This window comes from Zonotrichia leucophrys, chromosome 14 (assembly GCF_028769735.1).
Source record: "Zonotrichia leucophrys gambelii isolate GWCS_2022_RI chromosome 14, RI_Zleu_2.0, whole genome shotgun sequence".
Taxonomy (NCBI): domain Eukaryota; kingdom Metazoa; phylum Chordata; class Aves; order Passeriformes; family Passerellidae; genus Zonotrichia; species Zonotrichia leucophrys.
The window spans coordinates 10,001,475-10,023,678 of NC_088184.1; positions in this window are offsets into that span (position 1 = coordinate 10,001,475).

The following is a 22,204-nucleotide window of genomic DNA, read 5'->3' on the forward strand; positions in this document are numbered from 1 at the left end:
GCTAACACAAGTGAGCACAAGTGTCTGCTCCTGACCCTTGGTAAGGACAGGATGTGCAGGAGCAAGTGGGAAAGGTGATTGAGTTCTCTGCTCAGTTTAGGGCAAATTAGATGTCATTTGACACAGGATGGCTTCCAATTCTGACATTTTACTGTCAAAAAGTGATGCAAGGATGAAAATAGAACTGCTGGAAAGAAAGAACGTTCATCCCTCTTCTGACCAAGCTGCAGAAAACAGGATAATTATAGGTGTGTGGGGGATGAGGAACCTTCTGAACTTTGCCATTTTCTCTGTAAACACTGAGCCCACTGAGACTCATCCAAGTTCTGTCAAGTAAACAGTGGGAGTCCATTTCTATGGGCTAATGAGAGAGGATGATGCTCATGGGGTTTTTTGGTAGTTTTGTTTTTTTTCTTAAACTCTTTTTCCTTCTGGATTCTATGTCAGTGTGTATTAAAATACATATATTAAAATTGCACCTGTGTATCAAAAATTTCTTCCTGTAACATCAGGCTCACAGCTAACCACATCACATCTCTAGGAAGGGTTTGGGTTTTCTCATCTTTTCTTTTTCAGACTAAAGAGAGCAACCATTCTGCTTTTGCAAAGCTTTATGTATAATAAATATGACATGCTGATTATAAATGTGTAGTGCCACCACAGTAAATTTCAGTCAGACATGGCAAATAAAACAATAGGAAATTACCTAGGTAGTGATTTGCTGACAGATTTTTGTTTGGTGGTTGCTGTTTCAGTGACTATAAATTCCAGACCCACAGTAACTTTCTACCATTATCAGCCCACATTCTGCAGTTATTTTGCATGGTTTATGGTGTCAGTGTTGTTTCCTACTCAACTGCATACCAGCTAATTTAACTTGGATAAACGAGCTGAAATCGGAACATAGTGTGACTGTGGTCCTAATGGATTTATTTTTATTAAAAAAGGGGAAAACAGAGTTCTAAACCCATGAAACATGTTTCCAGGGTATGCAGTTAGCTGCAGGCTGCAGAGACACCCTTGAAGAAGGTGCTGTGCAAGTCACCCATGGCTTTTGTCACTTCTCACTCAGTGTGTGCCATATGGGAGCACTCAGCAGAGATTTGTGGGGAGGTAAACATCGTCTTTCTGTAGCAGCTCACCCATGGAGCAGGGTCTGACAGGCAGCCCTGCTTGGGTTTGCCTGGAGAGCTGAACTTCAGCCTGAATCCCCTCCTGCCCTTTGCGATGTGCTTTGCTGAGTGTTTCAGTTTTGTGGAGTGGGGAGATGAAGTGATCTCTGTGCTGAGCTGCCTGTACCCACTGCAGCCTGTTCTAATGTCACATCTCCCAGGTTAAATTTTAACTTTGTCTGCTCATAGCATGAGCTGTGATTTGGCTGAGGCACGCCCGTGTCACCAGGTCTTGCAAACATCCCAGGTTTCTTGAAAGCTCCAACAAACTCAGAGGAATAATAAAGTCTGGAAGATGTGTCTGGTGAATTGTTCTGTGTTTGAAGGCCCTCCTTGTCCTTATTTCTGTGAACCTCAGGAGAAGCTTCCACCCCACAAGGGAAAAATCCCTTGCATGGCATCAGGCTGATGTTGGGATGACAAGGAGCTGCTGAGAGCAAAAGTTTGCTAAACCATCATTGCTGCTAAAGAAATTGCACAAAATATTTTGCTCTGATTGGTGATAAGGTAGCAAAATGCTCAGGGCATTCATAAAATTCAGAAAAACACCCTGATTTGGACTCATCTGCCTTTTGAGCAGTTCTTAGATAGTTCTGATGAGTCTGTAGTGCACAAACTCTTGTGAGAGATGCTCAACTCCCGTTTCATGAGTTATCCATGCTTTGTGTCTGAAGTGTTCCCCTCAAATCCCATTAAATCACAGTCTATGTGCCAACATTCTTCTCAATTTTCTGACCGTTTCAAGCAAGTTAAAAAGGCACTCATAGGCATCTCTTTAGCCACATTTTTCTGTTGATAAGAATTTTGAGTGCTCATCTAACATTTTTCAACTTCAAAGCTCTTCAGAAGTGAGGGGCCTGATCCAAAGTTCATTGAAATAAATGAACAGTCTTTCTGCTAGCTTTGCAGGGACTCGAGCACTAAATTGTGCTCCTAGTCCTGTCATTTCCCCCCATCTATTCTCTGAATCCCTGCTCTGTTTCGCACCTACTTCAGTCATAGGCTCTGAGTAGTCTCTCTCCTGCTGTGCTCCTGTTTGCCAGTGGCATAATGAGACCATTGCTGGGAGTAGCTTTCTGAGAGATGCACAAATCTGGGATATGTGTAAGCCCTTTGTAACTGTAAAATACATCTTTATATGTGAGCTTCCAGCCTGCATTTAATGGTAATTTATTCAAATGAGATGGCAATGAGGCCTCTATTTTGGTAACAAAACCAGCTCTCTGATTTTCCTGGTGGTTCCACGGTTCTTTCTAAGCCCTTCTCACTGTTAGAGAACTCCATTCCTCCTGTCAACAGCCTGCATGGGGAATTCCACTTCTTTAAGGACTATAGCAGGGTTTGTCCTTGTGAAACTATTTCAAGGGTCCTAAAACCCTTTGCTGCCCACAGCTTGGTCAGGGAGGATCCTACATCCTCTGTTAAAGGATGTAGGTGGAGATGGTTCATTTAACAGCTCCTCCGCATTAGTATCCTTCATAACTCCTGGTTTTCTTTAGCACCTTTGCATCTTTCTGGCAGATTTTGTTTTTTCTGTGCTGCAGAATTCTTCTGCAATAGTTCTTCCCCCATTCATGTTTTCTCTTCCATGTTTGTTGCATGCATTTTCCCCCCACTGTGTTTTATCAGCTTTCCCTTCTCTTTATTTTGTTTATTTATTCATTCCCATTGTTTTTCCTCCTCTCCCTACAAGGTATTCTGCTTCTGCAGAGGTGAGGGAACATTGTCAGCTGACAGAGTGTAGGCAGGTGGTCAGCAGGGATTGCTGATATCAAAAACAGTCCTCCTTCAGTCTATTAGCAATTGCTGTTGCTTTCATTGCTGCTTTTCCTGCAAGCTGGAGCCACTGGAGACCTTTGTGTGACAGTCAGTGAGTTTGACTCACAGATCCAGGAGCTCCTTGGGCACCAGGATTCTGATTTATCTCATTGCTTTGGGTGTCTTTGAGCACTCTCAAATGCACATTTAAGTACACAGGAAGTGCTTTTGCGTGCCTGTGTAACCTCCTGTCCTTATCATTGCTAGGCTTTTCATTACCTCCAATTATCTGTCTTTTCATTAGGCTGGGGCTTGCATTAAATTAGCACTCAGTTTTTCATATTCCTGCTCTTGGATTCCTACTCAAATCACATTTTTCTTCCTCCTTGAACAGCATGACCACTTAGATCTGCTACAACAGAAGTTGGAAAACTGTCCTCACTTTGCTGTTGCAATTAGATAATTCATCAGCTGGATTACCTCAAATTCCCTGCTTTTCTATAAGGAAAGGAGATTCTGCCAGAGCAGCCAGATTGCCTTTGGCTTGTTTGCTTTCCTCACAAGCATCTTGGCTCTGTCTCCCATGTCCCTTTCTTTGAGCTGGTGTTGAGTCTGGATTTATCACAAACAAGATGCAGGTTTCATTTAGCAGCCAGTGATTAACCATTAGAGCATGCTGCTGATGGGAATCCTCATCCTGGAAAATGAATGTGGCTCTGGGGGTTTATCAGTGCCTTCTCTGGGTGAAATCTAGAGAATCTGTGGGTTCAACAATGCCTTCTCTGGGTGAAATCCAGTGCTGGTTGTTCCATGAAAAATCACTGTAAGACCATCCTGACTCTTTGATGCACTGTGGGATGTGTTATTCTGTGTCCAGTGGAAGTAATGGTGTGAGATCTGGGGCTCCTGTCTCTGTCAGAGCCATGAATTTGATGCATCTTCAAGGCTCCATGAGCTCTGTGGTTTTCCTTAACACACAGCTTAATGATCACCAGCTTCCACGTGGTGTGTAACAAAATGTTCTAGGAAAAAAAATACTTCAAGGAAGTGATAAACTGTGAAAATCATATGTTTGACTTTATAGACCCCAGCCAAAACCAGCACAGACTATCAAGTGCTTGACTCTAGGGTTGAAAAAGATAAGTATTTCACTCCACATTCTTGTTTTCAGCAATTCTTGCTCATTTGTTAAATGAGGACTGTTCTATGGGCTGCTAATGTGTTTGAAAATAATTTAATGTTGTATTTTGGTTGTAATTCATGTTTCTTGCAGCTGCCTGCAGTTTTAGATCTGTGTATAGAGAACTAGATATTATACATCAGTTCTTTTGGGGCCAAGTTTGGCAGGGAGAGAATCTGCATAAAAATAGTGAAGATGGCAGTTACTGGTGCAATTATTGGGTAAGAAGCAGTGATAGATTATGGAGGTATTTTATAGCCTTCAGTTTTTCTCTCATTCATCCTAATGATCAATCTCAAAAGCTATACATCTCTTTCTTCCACCACATCTCTCCTTGATACTCTAGTAAAGAAATAGGATTTTTCTAAAGGCAATTTTCTCCCAAGAAACAGCACAGACCATTTCCTTTTGGACTTCATTGCTCACAGAAAAATTTCACCTAGGTAATTTCTACAGCAAATTGAAGAGTTTATGGCAGAAAAAATGAAAGCAATTAGTTTTCTGATTAAATTCACCTTGGTATTGAGAAGCAGGTGAGTATTTTCTGTTTCCATGTGCATTCAGATGGAACAGACCTGGTAGAACAATGGGAAAGGCCTCGGTACAGAAAATAATAAAAAAGTAATGGCTCTTCTGTGTTTTCAATAACTGTCCTGGGTTACTGTGTCCTTTGGGGAAACAAACACATCTGTCCAATGCACATGTCATTGTTATCACAGGGCTCTGTGAGTGAGTTTTAGATATGTGATGAATTTGGTTTTGCTTACACTGATTTGATAACCAGCACTGCATTTACAAGCACCCCACAGCTGATGCTGTTGCTGACACTGGTGCTGTGAGGCTCTGGGGGATGCTTTTGTGCAGATCTGAGCAAGAATCATCTGTGTTATTCTGAGGGTAAATAGTGCTGGAGTGAATGTGTGAGTTAAATCATACCTTGAGCAAGAGAAACATCATCTGCTCCTTGAGGAGCAGCTCCTTGGGCTCTAAGGTGTTCCTTTTACTGGCAATTATTTGCTCTCCTTTCTCTCCAGGAGAAGGAGCAGGATGATGAATGTCCTGTCACAGCCCCAAATGTGGATGTGCTCCTTCACATCCAGTGAAAGGATATTCACATATATATATATATATATATATATATATATATATATATATATAAAATCCAGGGTCTGCATTTCCTCTGCCCCTGTCAACCTCTCCTCCTCAGCTGCTGACCCGTGCAAAGGATGTGAAGGAGGAAATTCAGCCTCTCAGTGCCTGTGCAGGTCTATTATTCATGTCAAAAATCTGCTCTTAAAATGTGGTACCTTAAAGATGGGAAGCAGTAGGAAGTTCCAAAAGGTTTGACCCTGTAAGAGGTAATATCTGGTGGGATGGAGCTTCATCTTGGCAACATCATTGTGGTAGAGTGAAGGATGACAGAGTGCATTGCAGTGAGTGAGTGAGGAGCAGAGATTTAAACTTCAGACCTTGTTCCTTCAGCGTTTTCTTGGGTTGAATTTGCTTTTCTCTGGTGTTTGCTTTATGCTTGCATTTCCTTTGATGAAAACACAGTTTTGTCCAGCTACAATAGTTTGTTGTTTCCACTGGCACAGAGATAATTGATTGCTGGTTCACAGAACCAGAAGTGGGTATTGCCCTTGTGTACTGAAATGGAGAGTGATGATAATGTTCAGAACAATAATTTCATTTGCATGGCTCTGGTAGTTACAGCAGCCCAGGTGTTTGTTGTTAGGCTATTGCCTGAAGGAAAACCCACAATTTCTTGTTCAGTGCTTTAGATTTAAGGGTTTTTTTGTGCCTCTGGACTTTACTGACTCAGTCTGAAGTGTTCTTTGGAAGGCCTGATGCTCTAGGGCCTAAAAGGGAGTAAAATTTGGACAGAGGTCTGAATCATTGACAAAGGGTAGTAGCCTGAAGCTTGTTTTCTGCAAACTGTATTTGTTTAATGAAAATGGACCACATTCCTACAAACTCTGTAGGAACAATGTAGGAACTCCCCTAGTCCTATTGCAGAGTTCATGTTTAGTGTAAGGGGAGCAGCCATAGACTGTTCTACATCAAAACCAACATCTACAGTGATTTAGTAACATTTAGACAAAATGTTCTTTAAGGTTGTTGAGTCAAACTGAGGAACAAGGACAGGCATTTTCTGTTTTGATGACTCTTCTGATTGCTTCTGTTATTTTGTATAGTTTTTTTTTACCATTTATCAAAATATTGGCATTCTTGACTGAGTTATGAGAAAGGTATCTCATCCTGCCACAGCCCAAAAGTATTTGTTCCAAAAGTATTTCCAAAAGTACTTCCAAAAGTATTTGTTACTTTTGGAAGATGTTCCTCTGCCTTAATCCTGGCCTCAGCTGGAGCACACTGCTTCCTGAGAAACTCTTATCCATCATTTGACATGGGATTTTGTAGGGTCAGATGTGAAATGACCCCACAAAATGCATCATCTGACCTGTTTTGATGTGGTGTGACATGAGTCCTAAAATTTGCTGCTTTTTCTGCTGCAGGTATAGTCATTTTAAAGGTATTTTACCTGCATTACCCATGAGGCAGCAGTTTAGCCTGTTTGCTGACAGTACACATTACTTTGGGGATTTTAAGTGTATCTATAATTTCCACTCTACTTTAGGAAATATGGAGGATTCTTAGGAATGTATTTGCAGTATGATTTCTAGGGATCTGTTCCACACCTATTTCTGTCATGGATGTTATTTTTTTGTCAGTGTGTTCATCTTGTGAAAGATGAGCCAGTATTCACAAGACAATGTTTTATGTTGAGATTTGGCTTCAGACTCCTTAACAACCATAAAGCAGAGAAGCAAAAGGGAGGATAAAACCTGCCAACCCTCACCACTCTATTTGCAAAATTAACTCTACATATGTGCATTTTTAAAAAACTCCTTTTGCATGGTGAAAATCATAAGAATGTGGAACAAAGCTCTTAAAGGAGAAAAGGAGAAAGAACACCAAGATATCAGCTTACCCTGGATGTTTTCCATTGCAAATTAAAAACCCCCAAACACTCTCATATATAGGACTCTGATCTCTGTTGCATAGCAGTTTCTGACCTAATGGAGTTTTTGAAATGCCTGCTCGTTCAACATCACTTATTCTAAAAGATACCCTGTTCTTATCAAGTTTAAATTCAAGATTATATGAGACAGGGACTCACACTGATCCTTTGCAGTGCCTAAAAAATTAGAATCTTGATCTTTGATCTCTTATGTGACACTGCAGTAAAGATTAAAAAAAATTACTTAGCAGGAAAATATGAAAAATAGTCATGGCAAGCAATTCACCCTGACATCACCAGCAATATCCACCTTTCAGCCCTTACAGCTCTATAGTTGTGATAATGATGTGCCCCTCCACACATCAAGTAATTTCACTCCCATTTTTCAACAGCTCAGCCCATACTAATTTAAGTTTCACCAAAATTTAGATGCAAACTCATCTGCCAGCTGAGAGTCCTGTGAAAGTGGGTCCAAACATTTCCAAATACATTTGGGCTCTCAGATTTGCAAACCCAGATGAGCTTTGAGGAGGCTTTGGTTCACTGTGAGCATTTTATTCAAGCCTGAAATCTGATGAGATGAAGCTTAGTGGGGAGGGTTTTTTTTCCTTCTAAAACTCTTGATGAAAGTTATTTACTTGATCTCTTGGCAAAACCCCAAGGTTCCAGGCTGTAATGCTCCTTTATTGCTCATCTCTCACCTGGAACACAACCACAGAGGCTGCAGATTGCCTGGAGACTCCCGGAGCCAGGGCTGATGCCCCAGGCGTTGTTTCATGACTGGGGTGTTAAACTCAGGTGGTGGAGGGGAAAACACAAAAAAGAAAAGCAGATGTGGCTTTCCCTGTGAGCAGCAATTTCAGCAAGATACTTCAGGGGAATTTGAGAGTGAGAAAGAAGAGCGTGACTCTGTGTTTTAGCAGTTTGTGTTAATAAAGAATTTGCAGGGAAGTAGGAATGATTGTTCCAGTTTCAGGATAGAGTGGATTGTGGTGCAGAGCAATGGTTGGCCATAAAACCTGCCCAGAGAATTTCACATGGTGATCAGAAAGGGCTCCCTGGAGCAAGGTGCCCTTGTCCTGCTCTGTTCCCCAGGTCAGGGCCATGGGCAGGGTCTCTGGAGTGTGGGGAGGGTGGGTGTGTGCATGGTGGGGAGGGGATTTCACTTCAGCATCACTGCTGTGATGGATGCTGAAATTATTCACTGCATACAGCACCTTTTGTTCACCTTCTTGATATCAACAAAGCTAAAGAGGGATTGTGATGGATGCTGCAATTATTCACTGCACTGTGTGTACTCAGACATTTGCTTTTTACAAATTCCAGCCCTCCAAGCACCTGTGCAGGTGGGGTTTATTCTGGTTCCACCTCCATTTCTACAGCCACCCAGCTGCTGGGTACTCAGCATCCCATAACTCAAGGCACCTGTGTCACTGCATCTGCACAGGCAACTGCTGGAAAAGATGAAAATCCCTTTATCTTTTAATTGCAAACCCTGTACAATGGTGGTTCTTGTTCTGTAGCACATTGCTGGGTGCATTTCTTTTAGTAATGACTTCTGTACCAGAAATAGCCCACATATCACATAAAGGGATGCTGCTTTTGAACTTGGCTCTGACTGAATAGCAGTCTTACAAAATTCAATGTGATTTTCTGGAATTGGTATCAGAAGTGACCCTAGGCAATAGTCTTTGAAATACCCCTGCTTTGAAATTTACAATAATGTATCCCCCTTTTTGGGTCAGTCTGTCCCTCTTTAGCTTTGTTGATATCAAGAAGGTGAACAAAAGGTGCTGAATGCAAGGAATAATGCAGATTTAATGAACATGGGAAAAGCAGGTGACACACTGGGAGAGGTTTTTCAACAAAGTCCTTGGAAACCATATGCAGATAAAGGAACTATTTTATTGAACAGATTTTGAGTCAGCTGCAAAAGTGGACAAAGCTGATGTTTGTATCATTGAAACAGTCATCCTGTTCCTAGGGGAAGATGCAGCAATCATGGATAGTAGCTTGGGAGGTCAAACTATTTTGCAATATGAAAATCAGTGGGGCTATATTGGTGTAAACACTATTTTACAGAAAAGTTTCCAGCCTCAGCAGCTGATTGCTCTGGTACTCTCGCATTGTGCTCTGTAATTGTTGCCATTAATACTTTGATCTTTGGCTTTGTACATGAAAAGTAATTTAAATTGCCACCAACCCAAAGTGTTATCAAACAAAACAACCTTTTGTATTTTGTATATTGTATCCTTGCCTATGCAGGAGCATTTGGTTTCCTGTGAAGCTTCTTTTTATGTAAATTTCCCAGCAGATTTTTTCTTGCTAGAGAAACCATACAAATTTAACCATAGTTTGTACCTGATAAATTATTAATTTGGCAGAAGTTGCTTGCTAAACAATTCTTTGTCATACTAAAAGTGCTGCTCTGCAGTATAGTGGAGAGTTATTTCAAGCTTTTGTCTGGAGGCAAAGGAGTTCACACCAAATCCCAAGTTAATGCATGTGGCAATACTTAGAGCAGTTTAAATGCCACCTCTGCCCCCTGACTCATTTCAGTTCAGGTTTTTTTGGTGGCTGCTGAAATCAGAGAATGATTGCATGAACACACCATGATTTTTGCATCCTCGGCTTCTCTCTGTGATCTTTGACTCTTCAAGCAAGGCTTGAAGAGTTTTTACTTCTCAGTTAACTGCTCAAACAACCAGCTGACATTCATTTGTCTTTTGGAAGGTTTAGGAGAAGACCTTTAATCTAAAGTGGGTTTTGGAGACCTCTGAAGCTATAAGGCTAAAGCCAAGCCAGCTGTTAATACCACTGGACAGAATTTGGCCCTACAGATAACCAGCAGGACTTCAGTGCACAGCAATATTCCAGTGTTTTGCCTCAGGTCACTTTAATTACTTCAGCAACATTAATCCTAAATTAGCAAGGCTTATGTATGGCAAACGACTTATCTCTATTAAAGAGGGCGTACATTTTCACCCAGCAAAATGATGATGTTTGAAAGTGATATGCTGTCAACAGAAAGGACAGAGAAAGAAAAGATCTTATTATACATTTCCTGCAAGTGGGCATTTGAAAGTCATCCTTCCTGCTACAAATATATAACATGGGCAGCATTTTCTTCTGGTTTGTTTCTTGGCTCTTTGGGCTTTTTTATTATGCCATTAGCACCACCAAATTCTGTACTCTAGACCCAGTTAAACATAGTTATAGATAAAATACAGACAATTCGAAGCTGGAAGGAGAGGAACATGTCCTGAAAGGGGATTTTGTTCTCTCTACTCCCTTCCTGAGGTGGGTGCTGAGTGCTGACAGGCAAGGACAGCACTGGGCAATGGATTTCAGGAGCAAGGACACAGTTCCCTTTGTTTTATTTTGGGGAGAAGTGAGTGGAGACTTGGGGTTGGTCACCCTCCCACTCTGTCCACAGCACTGAAAGATTTTTAACCTGCTTCAGCAGGAGCTTGAGTCCAGAATTAGGTTATAGTGATTTCATGATGGATTAGAGCTCCAAGCAGAGGTTCTTATGGAGGCAGAACATGTAACTCAGAGGAGAGCTTGGCCTCTTTCACTTAGTAAAATACAGGCCTGGAGGAGCTGCGATTTGTTTCTAAATGAAACACATGAACACTGGAGGAGAAGACGCTGCTGGACTAAGAGTGAAGGGTGAGGGTTGTCCAAGAGTGCATTTGGGTTTGTAATGAAAAGAGTTTTTCTCAGACCAGTGGAGCAGTAGACTTCTTCAACAGCCTGCCAGGAGGAATTGTCAGGGTGAAAATCTCAGTTTTTAAGTTCTATTAAAGCTGACAAGAGGTAAGAGCAGTTTCCTGTTATAAAGGAGAACTTACACATGTGCTTTAATAAATAATTGAAATACTTCTCAGGCAGATCATTACAAATGCAGGGCATCCCTTGTAAATTGTTGTCATGGTTATTAGTTATTACTGTTGCTGCTGAGTAAGGGCAGCACCTTTTGGTGAGATATGCTGGAAAGTGAAGAGCACTCCTGTTTCACGTGCCTTTAATTGGGAAAGACAGACCAAAGGTAGCAGGGAAAATAGCAGCAAGGAGAAACAAAGAAGTGAAGTGACTTGCCCAAGGTCACTTGGCATTTCTCATTTCTGTCTCCCAGTGCACACGTTTTCTCTTTCTGGGATAAAATGGGTGAATCCTGCAAGGCACATCTCATTTGTTATGAGTAGTCAGGTGAGAATTCTTATCTTGAAGTTTCAGGAGGTGCTGGTGTTGCTGCCACTTCAGTGAAGGGAACATTTTCCTTAACACATAACAAGAGCTGTAAAATAAAAGGTGAAGTGACAAATGGTTAAGATACTGTAACTTTCACAATTAGAATCCAGCACCGAAAATGGGGAAATTCCCCTTTTCTGCTTTTGAAACTGAAGTCGATCCTATTATTGTCAAATAATTAACACAGACCAAAAGTAAAGAAAGAGTAGCTAAGTTAATGTCTCTAATTTTACCTGAGAAAATTTCCAATCCATGTTTTACCATGGAGAAATTTGCTTCTCTTTTCTCTTCTTGCCATTGTTAGTGTCCCAAACTGACAAGACAGCCTTCCTTCTTCTCAGTTCTGGACCCTCCCACATGAAGGAAACCCTACAGTCTCTCAAAAATCTTATTTTTAATTAACTGAAATTATATAAGCTTCCTAATTTATACAATATTTTTCGAAGTTTATTCCCCTACATGAAGAATTTCTGCCACAGTTGCTGAAATGAGATGTAGCACCTGCTGGATATTACAAGTGTTCAAAATCCCTTTTTTTCCGTGCCCACAAACAAGGTTCTCTTCTGTGCCTGTTCTCTTCCTGCCATATCCTTGAGCTCTGCCAAGCTCCTGAACTTGCCCAGGGTGAAATTAAATGTCAGTGTTATGTTCCCAAATAATGTTGCAGCTGGTGATCTTCCACTTTGCATTCAGTGTCAATCTGTGTTACTGGAGTCAGTAAATGGAGCAGGCAGGATGATAAAACTTGACAGGATTTCCTGATTGTCAGTTCTGGCCTCATGATAGCTGAGTTTCCTTCCCTTTGCTGCACCAGCAATGAATTGATCATAGGTGCTGACATATAATTTATCATTGTTGGACACCTTGTTGAGTTAAACAGGACAGTTTGTCTCAGGGTGATGTTCCAGATGTGTTCTTGACACCTCTGAATTGTTGCACTCTGCTTTTGTTTATCATCTCTGAAATTTCAAGAGATAGAAATCCACTTTTTAAAATAATAATAAAAAATTAAACTTTGAAGAGCTTGGAGACCAGCTAAAAGAATTGGGCTCATTCATTTTAATAACAGAGACAGACTCTGTAGAATCGAGGTCAGAGGTTCCTTTTTTATCTCTATATTGTTTTATACATCTGGGCTCCTCTCATGTTCTCATACTTGGGTTTGCAGTTCAGAATTTATTTGAAAATCATTGCTCTGATGTGCAACTTAATGAAATCAAATGCTTCATATTTGGCAATGGGTATTTCAAGTATTCCTTGGCTTGGAAAAGGCATTAATATTGGCCACTCTTTAGGTTAGATTGATACTTCCTATAATGTATATAAGAATTAATCAGCAAATAGAGAAAAGTGCCTGGCTTCCTTCTTTTATTGCATCATGAGCATTTGCTCCACATTTCACTTGGAGGAAAAGAAATGCACACGAGCCAAATTGTGGTTAAATTTTTGGTGGCTGGGTTTTGGAGAGTGCTGGGATTCCTTGCTCTTTGCTTGCTCTTACATTGGACCTTAACTAGAAAACCCATGAGCAAAGCCCCACTAAATTAAAAATGGAATGTTCTTTTATGAGTAAGCCACTCTGTGCAGGTTAACTCTTATCTGTGTGTAGGGAGAGCCTCTCAGCAATCTGCTTTTTGTGCACAAGTTCCTCTTGATTTAACAAGATGAATCAATTAGAAAGGCAGCCAGAAGTACCACTGCATGTCATATTAATTTAAACATTGTTTTCTGCAATTGAAAACTTTATATTCAGTAACTTGTTAGATTTATCCCCCTCCCCCATTCTCTCAGTCTCTGATGCACAAAATTATTAAACTTAATTGGGTTTCTCTGGACACTACTCATTTCTCAAAATTTATTGCAATTACACAATGCCCATAGCTCATTTATTTTTTGTTTCCTAGTGATTAAAACTTAAGACACTGAAAAATGTTATGTGTATTTTCCTTTTCATCACTAATCCTTTTCTGTCCTCTGCATTCAAGACACATTCTGCAGTCATGAATCATTAAAGTAGCAAAATTTACAGGCAGACTTAGTTTATAGCTAAGTATAGTAAACTCAGAATGTAGGTCAAAAATCCTGAAATGTTTTTTATAATATATTTTGGTTTTGTTTTGGAGGATGTTTTTCTTAACAGTGGAAACATTCCTGTATTTCTTATCTCTTATTGAAGTAAAAATTAGTTTTTCTAAGTTGAATTTTTTTGAACTGTAGTTATTTAACAAAAATACTGTGTGAGCAACACTAAGTGATGCAGTTACACCCAGGCAAGGTAGAGGGAGATGAGAGGAGGTAAATGAGCTGCTTCTCCTCATTTCACCATTTTCTGTGGATCACCATGTGTCTTCACCCAGGAGGGGAGGCTCTGCTTCTCCCAGGGCCCATCCAGCCCTGCTGTGCTGCCTGCAGCTGCTGGGACAGCATCCCAGGGTTTTTTTTTGTGCAGTTTCCTGGGACAAGGAGCACTCAGGACCATCCCAGTAATGGCAGCATTTGGGCTGGGCTCCCAACCCTGCACATGTGAATGTCCCACCTCAGTCACTCCATCTCCACCCTTGGCTCCAGGAGATGCTGAAATCACTGCCTGCTCTGCTGGGAATGCTCCTCTGGAATATGATCCTGAGGGCTCTCTGCCACCTTTCCCCACTGACTGGGCAGGGAACTGAGCTAGGTGGGCTTTTGGTGTGATCCTTGTTCAAAATTTATTTGAAAATCAGCGCTCTGATGTGCAACTGAATGAAATAAAATGCTACATATCTGGCAATGGGTATTTCAATTGTTCCTTGGCTTGGAAAATGCATTAATATTGGCCACTTTTGGTTAGATTGATGCTCTGAGGTTTTTATGCCAGGAGGTATTTTGCAGGGGCAAAAGGTGCTCCATGCTGGGATGCTGCTTTGTCATGCTGATAGGTGAGTGATGGAATAATTAATGCCATTATAACAACTGGGAGTGTTTTTAGCCTTAGCTAAAGTAGGAGGCACAAATATTTCTCCAGGCAAAAGCAACACTCTCTGGATAATGCAGCAGTGTGTGCCAGGGCAGTGTGTCTGCTCAGGACAATGCAGAGTGTGTCAGTTGGATATAAACACAAATCATGTAGAGTCTCTCCAGCTGAAACAGCAGCAAAGTTATTCAAAGCAAATATATGCAGTGGCTGAACTTCCTCTAGCACTTTGTGAATGGAGTTCAAGTGATGAGAGCTTGGCCTGTTTCCAGAAAGCCAGGCTTGTGTTTCTGGCAGAATAATGTTTGGGAAATAAGCTTGCATCTGAAATGTAAACATGTCCTTTAGTTCACCAGACTTTTGAAATCAGCTAAAGGGAGTTGAGACAATAAATACCATGGGGTAGAAATGTGGTGGTTGGAGATAGTGTAGAGAGAAGGATTTGAAGTGTTCATCTCTTTGGAGCTGAGGCAGAGATGGGCCTGCAGAGTGTTGTCTTTTTGAGGAGCCCACAAAATTCACTCCATAAAATTACCAATGGTTCTGCTCTCAGTGTTAACAGAGGACAGTAAATTAGTATGCAAACAGTAATGTCTGGACAGCTCCATCATCATCTTCCTCTTTTCTTCATGATGAAAGATGGGTGAAAGCCAAGGCCAATAGCAGCCACCTCTTTGTAAGCTTTTTAGGGACCTTGTTTATGAGGAATTGCCATGGGCATTTTTGTCCAAATCTTGCTCACATGGCAGCCAGAGGAAAACTCGTTTGACCTGAATGGAAAACGAGTCAGGCTTCTGATATTTTTATAAGTTATATAAAATATTGCCTTTCCTCTGAGATATTTCTTTGAGCAAGTGAGAGAAATAAAAAAGTGTTTTATTTCTGTCATGCTTTCCAGCTGAAGTCCTCTAAGTGCTTTAGAACTGGTGTGGATTTGGCCTCACAACATCCCTTTATTCTGGTAGCACTCATTTCAGCATTATGGATGGAGAGGTGAGAGAAGCTGCTTGACATTCTCAGGCCAGAGCTGAGCACCAATCTCCTCTCTGGCACTGTTCCCACAATGCTGTTTTTTCTCCTTGGCCATAATGTGTCTCTACCAGCATGCTGGATTTTTTCCTCCAGTATGAGCTCTTGAAGTAGTTGAAAATCATCTCAAAATCATAACTAGGCCTGAGCTGCACAGACTTCAGCACTTAGTGCTGTCAAGGAGCCTTGCAGAGAAAGCTGATCTGTTCACCTGTGGGGCCAGTTTGCAGCAGGAAATAAACCAGGGGCATTTTGGTGATTATTGGACATGCCACACTAACCCCAAATTCTAAGGAGCACCCTACTGCACATGCTTATTCAATCTGTCATTGGCCTGGAAACTCCCTGCTCAGATAAAAAATCCCTTCATCTTAAAACATGAAACAATATTCTTCAATAGTTAAAAATGAAAATCAAACCTGCCATAACTGATGTCTCCTTGATTTCAAACATTTTTTTATGAATCAGCAATCATTCAAGTGTCCCGTGTTTTCATTGTCCTCTTGCTCTCAGGTGGGGATTTTTCTTTATATAAGCATGTAAGAAATAACTTTTTCCCTGAAGTTGGGTTATTTGGTGTTGTTAGATGATATTCTGATAACAAATACTACAATGGTGAAACTGAATCATGGTCTTGCTTCAGTCACTGGAAGCACAAATAATGATTGTGATGGATTAGGTAGTATAGAAATATCTGGCTGAAAACTTGGATTTTTGGGGTGTGAGGCAGTCATGGATGGGAATACCTACAGTAATGTTGAAAGCTGACTACTCCCTGTTTACTAATTGTCTTGTCTTACCCAAATTCATCCCATGAACCAGTGAGGTTAATGGGCTTGAACTCCCCACCTTTCATTTGCTGACAGGCTTCTGTTACCTCAGATTTTATCATCACTGCTTCCTGATACCAAAAGAGAAGTCCAGCTACATTTTATGTGAGAGTTAGCTGTAAAACTTCATGTGATGTTGTCCACACCTTGGACTCCATCCCCTCTGAGATGGAGCTTCCAACACTGAGTTTTCACCCAATGTCAAAACACCAAAAGTGCTCTGTGAAGTGACGACTTCTCCCTGTGTGCTCCTGAGCAAAGTTTCCCTGAAGATTCATGGGATTTGCAGTGTGAGAGGAGCTGAGATCACAGGGCAGGAAACAAAAACCTCACAAAAGGACCAGTTTTATTGGAATGTGAATGACATATGAAATGCATGATCATGGGCACCATAGCATTTAATTTCCTGAAAGGAATTAGAATTTGATAACACATAATTGATTACAGCTTGTAAAAGACTGCTGGGATTTACACTGGGTTTTTATTTTCTTTGTAAAGTTGGTGGCTAGCTGTTAATCAATCATTTTATTGGGATTTAGCCTGTGTTTTCCACAGTCATGGGGTTCTTGTAGAAAAACATTTCGGATGCCTTTCATCAAGACATTCCACTTGTGTTTAGGTCATGAAGAAATCAATGCATTTTATGCACCTTCTTAAACATACAGAAGAAGTGGTGCTTCAGAGGGGAGGACAAACACCCTTGTGAAGTTCTGGGAAAAATGCTGCCATCCTGGAAAAGATGTTTTCTGTAAACAGGCTAAAACCCTCACAACCTGGAGGTTTTGTTGTTGTTTTTAAACTGAAAATAGTGATGAAATAATTGCTTCTGGTTAACTCAATGTTTTGTTTCTATTTCAACATTTTTTGTTGTCTTGAATTGTTGTTTTTGTTTTTTTTTTTTTGCTATAATTTACAATTTTCTAAATACATTTCATATCAAAAGAAAGGAAGGAACACAAACTTTTGAATATGTCAGAGTTACAATATTACTACTGTCATGTACTGAGCCACCTTGAGCTGAAGTTTCTACAGCTGGAAATGGGCACATCTGTAAAGAGGCAGACACTGGAGCCACATGAAAAGGGTAAGCAGGAGGGAAAGAGAACGAAATTTTGACTTGGCTCATGCTTATGTAGTAGTAAAATGCTTAAGTCCTGCAGCACAAACCTTTAAAGTCATACAATCAAATTGATTTCCATGCAGGCAGAGCTGCCTTTTGCATGGAGGGGATGAGCACATGCTTCATAGCACAGAAGAAAGTGGGAAGATAAGTGGCAAATTTAATTCTCCTCTGCACCTGATCCTGCTGTTACACAGTGGGGGTGCCCTGTCCCTTATTCTCCTGCTGAACAATGGGAACTCACACAGATTGTGGGAGCAAAATGTCTGGAGCAGTGCATGGTGTGATTCTGTGTGCAAACCTGTCGTGTTTTAACCCAAAACCAGCTCAAACTCGGAGCCTCTCACCCACTCATCCTGCCCCAGTGGGATGGGGGAGAGAACTGGGGAAAAAGCCTTAAAATTCATGGCTTGGGATGCAGATTAATGGTGCCAAACCAAGAAGGAAAATATTGATAGAAATGACACAAGAATTAGAATACACAAAACAAGTGATGCCTGACCCAGCTGCTGACTGATCCCAGCCAGCTTCCCCCTAGGTGGATGCTGGGTGCCATCCCAGGGGTCCCCTCCACCCCAGACCATCCTGTGGTTCCAGGAGCCTGTGCTGCCCCTCCCTGAGGCCCCCAGCACATGGAACCAGCCCCTCTGTGACATCTCCCCAGCTGCCCTGGAGGTGACAGAGCCTCCCAGCAGGGACAGGAGCCACTGGCAGTGGGGACTCTGCTGTGCCTGCCCCCATGGGACCCTGTGGGTGAGTGGGAGCTCTGGGAGCTCCTCACTGCTGGGTAGGGTGGCAGCAAGGTCCTCAAGAGCTGCTCAGCAACAGCTAAAACATTGGTGCGCGGTCCTATTTTTATCATCCTAAATACAAAACACAGCTCTATGCTTGCTACTGGGAAGAAAAGTCACTCTGTCCCAGCTGAAACTAGGACAAAATGTCAGGCAACATTTTGAAAAAGAAGAGGAGGAGATATCTGATTCAGTACTGTGCATTTACAGTTCTCAGTGAAATTTTTCCATAGGAAATACAACAGTCATGGCCTGTGGCTGCTCTGTTTGCTGCCACTGGTGAGGCAATGGGGCAAGGCAGACAGATGGGTTTATATTTGTTTTCCTTCTGTTAAAATGAGATTTATCCCTAAGAAAAAGACTCCAATACTAGATTAAAAGAACATCTTGAAAATGATGGAAGTGAAGCAACTTGTGAGATAATATTCAGCTCGCTCTCGCTGGTGCTGCCACTGCAGTTAAATTCAATCCCTGGGGAAGCTGTGTCCTTGCAGCAGTGTGTTTTAACAACAGATTGCCCTGGGTTAGTAATGAAAATGCTTCCAGTACTACTGTGTTTGGGGAAAGCTGTTCCAAAAGCTACAGGAAATCCTCAGCAATTCTCCATGGTCTCCTGTGGCTGAGGTACAGAGGTGTTATACATGCAATGTTAGTCTAAGCTTGGTTTTTGGTGTGTCCTGAAGGAAATGAGAAATGAGATTACGGCCACACTCAGTGTGTGTGAGAGCCTCACACCTCGCCCTATAGGTTTTGAACCCAGGGTTTGATTTAAGCCATATTTGATGGGAAGTGAACATGTCCAAAGTGTTGAAGTTCATCCATCATTCTTCAGGAGAGTAGATGCTGATGGGAGGGCAAGACCTTAGAAATCCCCTTTGTGTGCTCCCCAACCATAGGAAATGGTTTACCTGCAGGTTATTAAACATGCTTAAAATCCCCACAGAAAAAGGTGACCTACATCACCTCCAGCCACATAGATCTTTGCATGTGATCTGCTAAAAAAAAAAAAAAAAGTGTAACAGTGATTTAAATATCTTATTCCATAGAGCTGGATGAAAAATAGTGAGAATGTTATCCAAAACCAAAACAATTTATCTGGTCTTTTTTCTTTGAGATTCAAAATGGTAATAGGATATTGCAAACCATCCAGTTGTCGTTATTTAAGTGATTAATTGAACTTTCTTGGTGAAGTTAAATCATTTTTCCTTTATGAATCCATTTTTTGATTCTCCAGATTCATTGCTTGAAGATGATCTCATACCATTACATGAATAAGACAAACATGCCATTTATCTAGGCCTAATACCTGCCTCATCCTTTTCTCTGATTATTGGTTTCTCCAGGTATTTTATTTCTGTATCAGGTAATAAAATAGTGATCTTATTAGGAGGTGATGAGAAAGTTAAATACTTTGATATACAATACGTCCAAAAAACCTGATTGAGAAATAAATGGAAAGTGTAGAAGTGAGCTCTTCTCAACATTGACATATAAAGAGAAAAATGCAGAAAATCTTTTAAATCCCTCCAAATCTTGTTAGCTAACAGAGGTCAGATTAGTCACTTTAGATGTAAGGTTGTACCCATTTGACTTTTTCCCCATTGCACTTTGAAGTTGTTAAAGGGCCTGTTGGTAAGTGAAAGCAGTTGATTCACAGCTCATTTTAAGTGTGTTGTATATTTCTGAAGGAATTTTTGTTAAAAATTACAATACCTTTTAAGTCTAGCTCTAAATATCTTTTAGAAAGCTACAGAATGTGCAATTCATTTTTGTGCCTTCATAAAAATGATGCTGAAGTGACAAGCAGGGTCACTCTTCCATGTGTGCAGGCTTCCCTAAACCTACTGGCGTCAGGAAGGTGCTGCTAAATAGCTCTGTCTTTATAGCTTTAAATAATTGAATTCCTTGGGCTAGCAAATAACCTTCTTAAAACTTGGCAATGCTTGAACCTTTTAGTAAACCTGATATGAAAAGGACACCATCTAAATAGCTGAATCTGAACTTAACTCCTCATGCTTTCATGGGCAGTTCTGGTTAAAAAAATATGTCATGCCAAAATATTTTCTCTGTTGTCAAGTGCTTGAATTTTTTGGATGTGCAAAGGCATTGCCAAGAAATAAGGCACAAAAATAACCCAGAATCTTTGGGAAATGCTTAGAAAAACAAATCCCTGGTCACACTAGCAAATGCATTGCTGCCAAGTCCTTGAGAGGGCAAGCAGACCCCACTGAACAAGTCAAGGCACTGGGAAACCAGTGCTTGTCCAGAGGCGTTTGAAGGAATATGAGAAAGTGTTTGAAGAAACCCAATGGTGCCATGAAACTGAGGACAATGCCCCAAGTCACTGAGAACCTGCTTAGATTTCTTTAGCAAACAAGAAGGCAGCGAATCTTCTAAGTAGTGAGATGCTCCTACTTAGCTTTGCAGGAATAGTACATTTTCCTGTGATTAATTATTTAAAGGAAGCTGTGTAATGGGTCTTTGGATTGTGTGGCCCACTAATCAATCCATCCACTTCTGCATAATGCATGTGGCATCAATGTTATTCCATTTCAAGATCACTCAGGAGGAGCTTTGCCAATCTGCTCACTGCTCCTTGGCAGTGCAAACGCCAGCACAGAGCTTGCAGTGCCATTTGCCTGCTGTGCTTGTGTAGAGCCAGCTGCAAAGGCTCCCAAAAATGAGCATTGAAGGAGAAGCAAAGAAGTCTGAACATTCCTACAGACTTCTGAGTGATGGCATTCAAGGTTCCTGGCCTGGGGGAGATCCCTTCCCAGTGCTAAGGGACGCCCTTGCTGTGAGATCCTAAATGTGGGGCAGTGCTGGTGTGAGATCCTAAATGTGAGGCAGTGCCTGTGGGCCTTGCAGTGAGACCCTAAATGTGAGGCAGTGCTTGTGGGCCTTGTTGTGAGACCCTAAATGTGAGGCAGTGCTTGTGGGCCTTGTTGTGAGACCCTAAATGTGAGGCAGTGCTTGTGGGCCTTGTTGTGAGATCCTAAATGCGAGGCAGTGCTTGAGGGCCTTGTTGTGAGACCCTAAATGTGAGGCAGTGCTTGTGGGCCTTTTTGAGATCCTAAATGTGAGGCAGTGCTGGTGAGCCTTTCCCTGCAGGGTGGCCCTGCTGTCCAGCTGGGGTTTGTCTCCCAAATCCTTTTCATGATGTGGCTGGAGAACAACCCTGGGACACCTGAGCTGCACCTACAGGACTGACTCGTGCACACTCACTCACACTCTGGCACACACTAGAAATGTCCATTTCTAGGAGTATATGATTATGAAATATCCTGTGGCCTAAAAGGGAGGGAGTCAAAAAGCTGTTTGTCCTGTCGCTTCTCTGGAACTGCCTTCATGAGCCCCACTATTGTCCCCTGAAAATTAAAGAAAATTATTCCCTCCAGTTAGAGCAATTGGCTGATAAAATGTGCAGCAATATTTTAACCAGACCTACTTTCCATAGAAGTGTGTCTAGGATTATTCACTTAATCCATACAATAGGATCCTTTACCTAGGGTTGCTGGTTCCTAAGTCTGGGCTGGATAAATGGATTGAGGCAGCCTGCCCTGTGCTGTGGAAGTGAATACCAGGATTGCAAGGTTTGTCATGCCAAGATGCCTTTGCTGTGTCATGGGCAGTCACACATCTGTTGGTCCTTTTCCCAGCTGTAGTCACAATGATTATTGATGAGCTGCATATCTTCAGAGTTTGAACTATTTGAAAGTATATTTTAATTTAAGATTATCTGTGCTGGGTAGGTTTTTTAGGTAAAATCTTGGTCCTCACTGAAGTAGTAGTGGAGTTTTGTCATTGACTTTGTAAGGACTATGACTTTACCCATTATTTCTACTGGTAATGATAGGTAAGTGAACATGAGCTTTTTCACAAAAAATGCCCTGCAGTGCTTCTGAAATGCACAACACACAGAGAAATATATTGTAGATTTAATGATTTATTCAATGAATGTAAAAGCTGGTTGCATAAAGGAGATTTAAGTGATTATTACCATCTGTCACTAGCTTTCACTGTGCTGCAATAAAAGTGTGTTTCAGATTATCAGCAGCTCAGTCATATAAAAACCCAAAACGACCAGTTTCTTGTGAT